Genomic DNA, 7717 nt, shown 5'->3' with positions numbered 1-7717 from the left:
CAAATACTCTTAACAAGGTTTTGCCATTTATTTGAGCTTTGACATACAATGGCTTCAAGGTTTTTCCATTTATTTCTGAATGCCTAATCCAATGCCATAGCTACTTGACCAATTAAAGTGTTTCTCTACCCCCTAGCTTTCATATCTAAGTTCATTTTGTTCATTGCCTTAGCCCTTTGTAAGCTTTTCTTCTGAGTTCGAGTTAATCCTCTAGGTTATGTATTTATTTTGTTAGGTATTGCCTTTTGATTTAAATACCAATTCTCTATTTATGCTTTTCCAAATGACTTGATTGACCTGGATGGACCCCTCTCCTCATTGTCTATAATGATTTGCAATGTTTTCATCCCATTCTCTACATTCAATTCAACCACCCTTCTTTTGCTTTGTCGGATTGGGCTATCATCAATTTCTAATACTTAACCCACTTCTGCTTCCCTATGGATTTGTTGCCTTAGTTTCTCAAACTTCAAGGCTTCCTCATTTCTTCTCTTAGCTTGCCGCATATCGACTAGCTTAGGACCAGTAATAGGATAGATAGGCCCATTGGAAATACCCTCTACCTAGGGTGTCATCCTCTCAAACACACTCTGGAAAATCTGGTGAGGTACCCACATACCCCTTGTAGGTGGTGACAATTATAATCTTTCCAACTCTGAAGTTCTTCTTATGGACCCCTTAGTTTCTTGTTTTCCTTCTATTTTTGGCTACCATACTTGTTTCATCTTTCTTTTGGCTGTTGGATGCTCATAGGACACGATATGGATATCCAATTTTGGGAAAGGATCCGTGTCTACTACCATTTCGGCTATACCCCTATCGGCTAGCTTAAAGTGGCCTTCTTTAAAAGCCCTTTGCACAACTTGCTGAAACACGATGCAATTAGCTGTAAAATGGATGTATGAATTATGCCACTTGCAGTAGTTCTTCCCCTTTAATTCTTCAGGAGACGAAATCTTATGGCTATCCTTTAGCTGAATTTGCTAATCTTTTTTATTAGATGATCAAAACTTTGATTTTCCTTTGATTTATCAAAATCATATTCAAACTTTCCATCTCCAGCAACACCCTTGTTCTTTCCCTGGCTTCAAAGCTGGACATGAACAAGGCTTTCCCCTTAACATTTCAGCAACCATAATCTTAGCTTCCTCTTCCCAAATTTCCCCATTGTCCTCATCAATATTGACCAATGAGATCAAGTGGGATCCTCGCCCTTTATTGACCCTCCTTTGTTCTTTCTCCTATATGAATTGTTTTATCCGATTATCTTTAAAATCTAATTGGCTAAGGTCACCTTATGCTTGAGCTACCAGTTTCTCATTAGTTGAGGATGCATATTTTCACCTACCATAGTCGTGCATTCTACTTCAAGAAATTGCACTGAACAATGACTTCCGGCCTTTCTAAAGCCCTCTATGAAGTCAATTGTCGATTTGTCAACCATTTGCTTCATGTTCATCAAATTGGCTATAATTACTTTGGGCTAAGGTCTATAAAACCGATCATGAAAACACCTTTCCATATCAACCCAATTTTGCACTACGTTTGGTGACAAGTTTGAGTACCAAGTGAAAGCCACCCCTTTCAAAGAAAGGGGGAACAATTGTAGCTTGTGGAACTCATTTTGACTAGCTTCAACACTTTGGGTCATAAATCGACCTATATGCTTCATAGTTGATTAGTCATCCTCGCCAGTAAAATGGAAAAATATGGTGTTTTATACCCTTTTGGCAAAGGCATCATATGGTCTACCCATTCTAGATATGAATTCTTGTACATAGGTCTCTCCATTGACCTCAATTGATTGCCTAAATACTTTCTCATGGTTTCTACAATCAATTGTTTCAATGGATTTCGTGTTAGGACTACCTCAGTCTCATGGTGGTAAAGACAGTATATTTGTTGTTGTTGATAGGTTCAGTAAAATGGCACATTTCATTGCATGTTCCAAAACCAATGATGCAACACATATTGCTGATCTTTTCTTTAAAGAAGTAATGCACTTGCATGGATTGCCAAAAATAATAGTAAGTGATAGAGATGTGAAGTTCTCAAGTCATTTTTGGAGAATTTTGTGTAATAAGCTGGGAACAAAAGTCTTATTTTCCATTGTTGCACATCCTCAAACGGATGGACAAATTGAAGTAGTAAATAAGACACTTACCACCTTGTTGCTTGCTATCATTCAAAAGAATTTGGAAAACTGGGAGAAATGCTTGCCACATGTTGAGTTTGCTTATAATAGGTCTGTTCATTCTACTACTTCTTATTCTTCTTTCAAAGTTGTGTATGGCTTTAATCCTATGACTCCTTTGGATATCTTACCTTTGCCTTGCCTTCTAATGAGTATGCTAATTTTGATGGTAAGAAAAAGGTAGATTCTATGAAAGAGTTGCATGCAAAAGTTTGAACCAACATTGAGAAGAAGAATGAACAATATGCAAAGCAAGAAATAAGTCGCGCCAAAGTTATTTTTTGAACTATGAGATTGGGTCTGGGTTCATATGAGGAAGGAAAGGTTTCCTGCTCAAAGAAAATCCAAGTTGATCTATCTTTCTTTGATGTAGGTAACGAATCAGATTCAAAGATGAATCCTTTCAAAGAGGGAGGGAATGATGAAGGTGCAACCAACCCGTCAAATGATCCTTTACATGGGATTGGAGGTCCTATGACAAGGTCCGAGACTAAGAGGATGAAACAAGCATTGCAAGGACTGGTTCTAAAGATCCAAGAGAAAGAAGACTAATGCAAATTAAGGGTTGTACCTAATTGGGTCACTTTCCTACAAAATTGATGAAGATGCTTTGAGGTCAACTTGAAGAATCACTTTGGGAAGCCCAATTTACAAGACAAGAAACATCCATGGGTTGAGTTGATCAATTTTGGTGGACTATTGATATTAGGTTGATTAGATAATAACTAAGCCCAATTTTTGTTATTTTATTTGTAATTTTTTAACTACTTTCTGGGCTGAATTTTCTGGTGACTTTTCATTTTCTCTTAGCCTTACTAGATGTTTTCTAGAATGCTCTAGGTCATTTAGTGACTAGTGGGAGTTTATTTTAATGTTTATTGTCATTTATTTTCATTTAGTGGCATGCAATAATCAATGCATTTGGTAAATGCATATTAGTGGGAATTTATCATAACATTTCAAGATTAGCCTATAAATAGGGAACTCTTGTACTCTTTAAGGGAGAATTTGAAGATTAATGAAAGTTGAGAGTTTCTCTATTGTGAGAGTTTTTCCTTTGTTCTTGGGTTAAGAACTGATAGTGGTGGTTCTACTAATAAGGTTGCGGTTATGGTCACACTCCTTTTGATAACTTTGATTCTACCGGTAGGTCGCGGTTAGCTAGGATTAAGTTCCTTTCTTTTTATACATGTTTTCAAGACGATCCTAAGTCTTCTCTTATCATAATATTTTCTCTTCTGATTTATTTTAATACTTAGTTTCCAATGCTAAAGCAAAATGAAAAATCCTAATGCAAGGCCCTAGACAATGGAGGGTGGAGAGATGAAAGCATGGTTGAAATACATCAAATACTGATCATTATTGTTTTTGCATTGTATTAGCAAACATTAATGCATAATATATTTATAAGTAAGTGATGACATGACATTTCTTTTATTATTATTATTAACTTTTCTGGCAGTTAAAACCCCCAAAAATTGCTTATCCAGAAACAATGAATCAAATGACATTTTGACCCACAAAAATATATGATATATTATTTTCAGTCAAGTAACAAAGTAGGACGTGTGAACATGAATTTTGATCAACTTGATGGAAAACCAATCTCCAAAAAATTAAAGGACCAAAACCATAAAAATCAAACATTTCGGGAACTTTACCCTGTATTTATAACTTTATAAATTACTTATTATTATTACTTTTTCATTAAACGGTCGCAGACAACAATTCAAGAAATAAAAATGGCTTTATTTTTTCTTGACTCGTGCATATTAACACGACACAACAAATAATGGGCCAAATTGGACCTTAAAATGTTCACATTACCACTTAGATCCTACTAGGGTATTGCTTGGAGCACCTAGCATTTTTGCTGGGGCACCCAACATTTTTGTTGGGGCACTCAGCAATTTTCCAAAATGTCAAAAATACCCTAATGGTATTTTCGGTTATAAATAGCAGGTTGAATTTTTCATTTTTACAACACCATTTTTTTCACAAAATTTTCGTCACTTAGTGTAAGTTGCTTCCATTAAGGACTGTTTGGAAGCATTTTTGGTCTTCGGTGGTGTACGTGCGTTTGTGAAGAGTATACGGTGAATTTTGGTCGGTTTTCATCGTCGGAAAAGAAGAGGTAAGTAAAAAAAACTTATGTACCTACAGATCAGCAATCCGTATAACCATACAAATTGTTGATCCGTAGGTACGTAAAAAAAATATTTTGTGATATGGGCAATTTTTTTTGTCGATACAGATTTTAAAATATTTTTTTAATAAAAAAACCATAAATAACAAAAATTTAGCAATAATAAAAATATTAATTTTGTGATATTGTGGTATAAACAAAAATACTGATTTTGTGATATCATTTTATAGTGGTATAAACAAATGTATTTAGTAATTAGATTGTTAAAATTAGATTGCTTAAATTTTAATTTAGTGATTAATTATAAATAATTCATTTCAAACATATGACCAAATTAATTCAAAAACAATGGGATAATATTAGACATGATAAAAACAACTATTATATATAAGAACATGATTCTAAAAAATTTATGATCTAACACATGATAAAACAACTATTATATAACTAGATTGTTCATAAGTCATAATAATGTTCCTAATAATTAAAATGTTCAATGTTCCAAGTCATAAAAATGTTCATAAACATGGCCAAAATAACACATGGTTAACAATCGGATCAATGAATTCAAAGACTATTTCTATGTTAGCTGTCAAGGACAAGGTTTCACTGAAATATTTCCATCCAGCTCCAATTTTAAGTGTCTTTCTCCAGTGATTGAACACAAGCCGACATTCTGCAACGTCCTCCAAATGCAAATGAGTCCAGCCTTTGTCTTTAAGAAAATAATACATGGTGCTTGGAATGTCCTGATACTAAGAATAATGTTATGTCAGCAATTTATGTTATGAAATTTAAAACTTAAAAGATAAAGAATTGCTGATAACTAAATTAGAAAGTTGTTTACCAAGCTGCTGCAACTAACTTTCTGTGGAGTGAGATACACCTTGAAAGTGATAGAATTTGGCACTTGATGGTATAATGAGTGTCATCTTGGGAATGATTTGGGCAGGCTATCGCTCTTGAATATGGTGAGAAAGAATACACTCTTACCATAATGAGTTAACGACACTTGATGATCTATAGTTAGGTGATAAAAATCTCTTAGTGTTGTCCACCCTGCTACAATGGCTGGTTGGTCCAAATCTTGGTTGTAGACAACGGTATAGAAATTTCCATCATTGTCAATGAAATGTCATAAGCGGTCAAGTGCGTTCTTCCACCTGACAGCAAATGACATACTAACTTCACCTTAAATATACATTTGATATAACAAAATAAGGTGGGTTAGTTACACAAAATAACAGAATAATTATATGTTAATTAAATCAAAATGAAAATGACCTGGTCCTTGGCGCCAACGGTGTTTAAAATAGTATCTGGTGGAACCGCGACCTTCAACATGATCTTCACCATTTCGCACCATTGCTTGTGCTCTTTATTTGTTAACTCTGACATAATTAACATTCAAGCATGATATAACAAAATTGGCATTCAATTAGCAGTCGTGATAAACGACAATTCATTCTTAGCAATTGATAGAATTATTAATCTATTAACTCGACATGTATTCCAAACAAACCATTCTTAGCAATTGCAAAAGCTAACTAGCTATAGACATGTCACATGTGTAAATAAATGTATCAATATGAAAGGTAGACATTCTTACTAGGCAGAGTTGCAAGAAGCATCTCCAGTTCCTCATTGAGGGTGATTAACCGTGATGACGACGGAGCAGAGCCTGACATTCTGCAGTATATTTGACAAAAATCATTCTCTAAAAAAGACTAACAAAATCTACATTTAAAAAAAAAAAAAGGTTTTCAATCTTTATTTTCACTCATTTAATAGTAACAATCAATTTCCAAACTTTTTTTTAATATTTAATCTAAAATCTAATGTTACTTATAACTAAGATATTATTTTTGTTTTTCACTTATTTTCTTAAACTAACAATCTTTTACAATTTAAATTTTCGTTTCATAAATTTTAACAAATTTATATTTCTAATCTAAATTTTTTAAAAATATGTATTCAATTATTATTTTGACTAACTAACATTTGTAAATATTTTATTTTTTATTTTCAATCATTCTCTAAAAAACAAACTAACACTATCTAATTTTTTTTAAAATAGGTTTTCAATCTTTATTTTCATTGACTAACATTTTTAAATATTTTAATTATTCTTTCAATCATTCTCTAAAAATAACTACCAATTTGACCATTTTTAAAAATATGCTTTCAATCTTTTTTTTTAAACTAACTAATATTTCAAATTTTTTTATTTTTCTTTTCATTCATTTTTTAAAAAATTACCAATTTCAAATACTTTTTAAATTGTCTTTCACTCTTTTTTTTGTACTAAAAAACATTATAAAATATCTTATATTTTGTTTTCAATCACTTATTACAAAGAAATAATATTTTCAAATTTTAAAAAAAATATTTTCAATTATTTTTTTACATAATAACTCATTCTCTAAAAATAAGTAACAATTTTCAACTTTTCAAAATTATGTTTTCAATATTTTATTTCAGTAACTATCATTTTTAAATATTTAAAATTTTCTTTTCAATCATTCTCTAATAAAAATAACAATATCTAACATTTTTAAGTATTCAATCTTTATTTCCACTAACTAACAATATTTAAAAAATTTAAAATACGTTTTCAATCTTTATTTTCAATAACTAACATTTTTAAGTATTCTTTTTCAATCATCCCCTAACAATTTCCAAATTATTTCAAATATGTTTATATCTTTCTTAAAAACTAACTAACATTTTTAAATATGTTAAAATTGTGTTTTAGTAATTTTTTTTTTACTAACATTTTCATCTTTCTAATCTAATTTTTGTTTCTCAAATCTAATGTTTGTTTTAAAGATCTAATCTAATCATACTACTAACTAACATAAACATTTCTTACATAAATTCAATAATAAATAAATCATTCATAAAATCAATGATAAACAAGTTAATGATACATAAATCAATAATCAACAAATTAATCACAAACTAATAAAATCAATATTAAACAATTTATAAAATAATTAACATATAAATATTTTTCACTTAAAATTTTCCTATTTTTTTTAATAAAAATCTTTTTTTAAAAAAAAACCATACAAATTATTAATCCGTATGAGTTTTTCACATATAGAACACATGCATGTAGGGAAAGCGCGGTGAAGAAGAAGAAAAACTCCATGAACAACAACAACAAGCAACAGCAACAACAACGATACTCAGAATACAACCATCATTCAAACCGGTAGTGAACAAATTGAAAAACTAAAAAAATAACTTACCTTGAAGGAGAACCAATGTAAAAGAAGAAGAAGAAGAAGCACCGCACGAACACACCAACGCACGAACACATCGAGCATCAGACGAACTCACCGAGCATCAGAAAAGCAAGAAAGCTGAAAAGA

This window comes from Glycine max, chromosome 2 (assembly GCF_000004515.6).
Source record: "Glycine max cultivar Williams 82 chromosome 2, Glycine_max_v4.0, whole genome shotgun sequence".
Taxonomy (NCBI): domain Eukaryota; kingdom Viridiplantae; phylum Streptophyta; class Magnoliopsida; order Fabales; family Fabaceae; genus Glycine; species Glycine max.
This window is presented reverse-complemented; position numbering follows the sequence as displayed.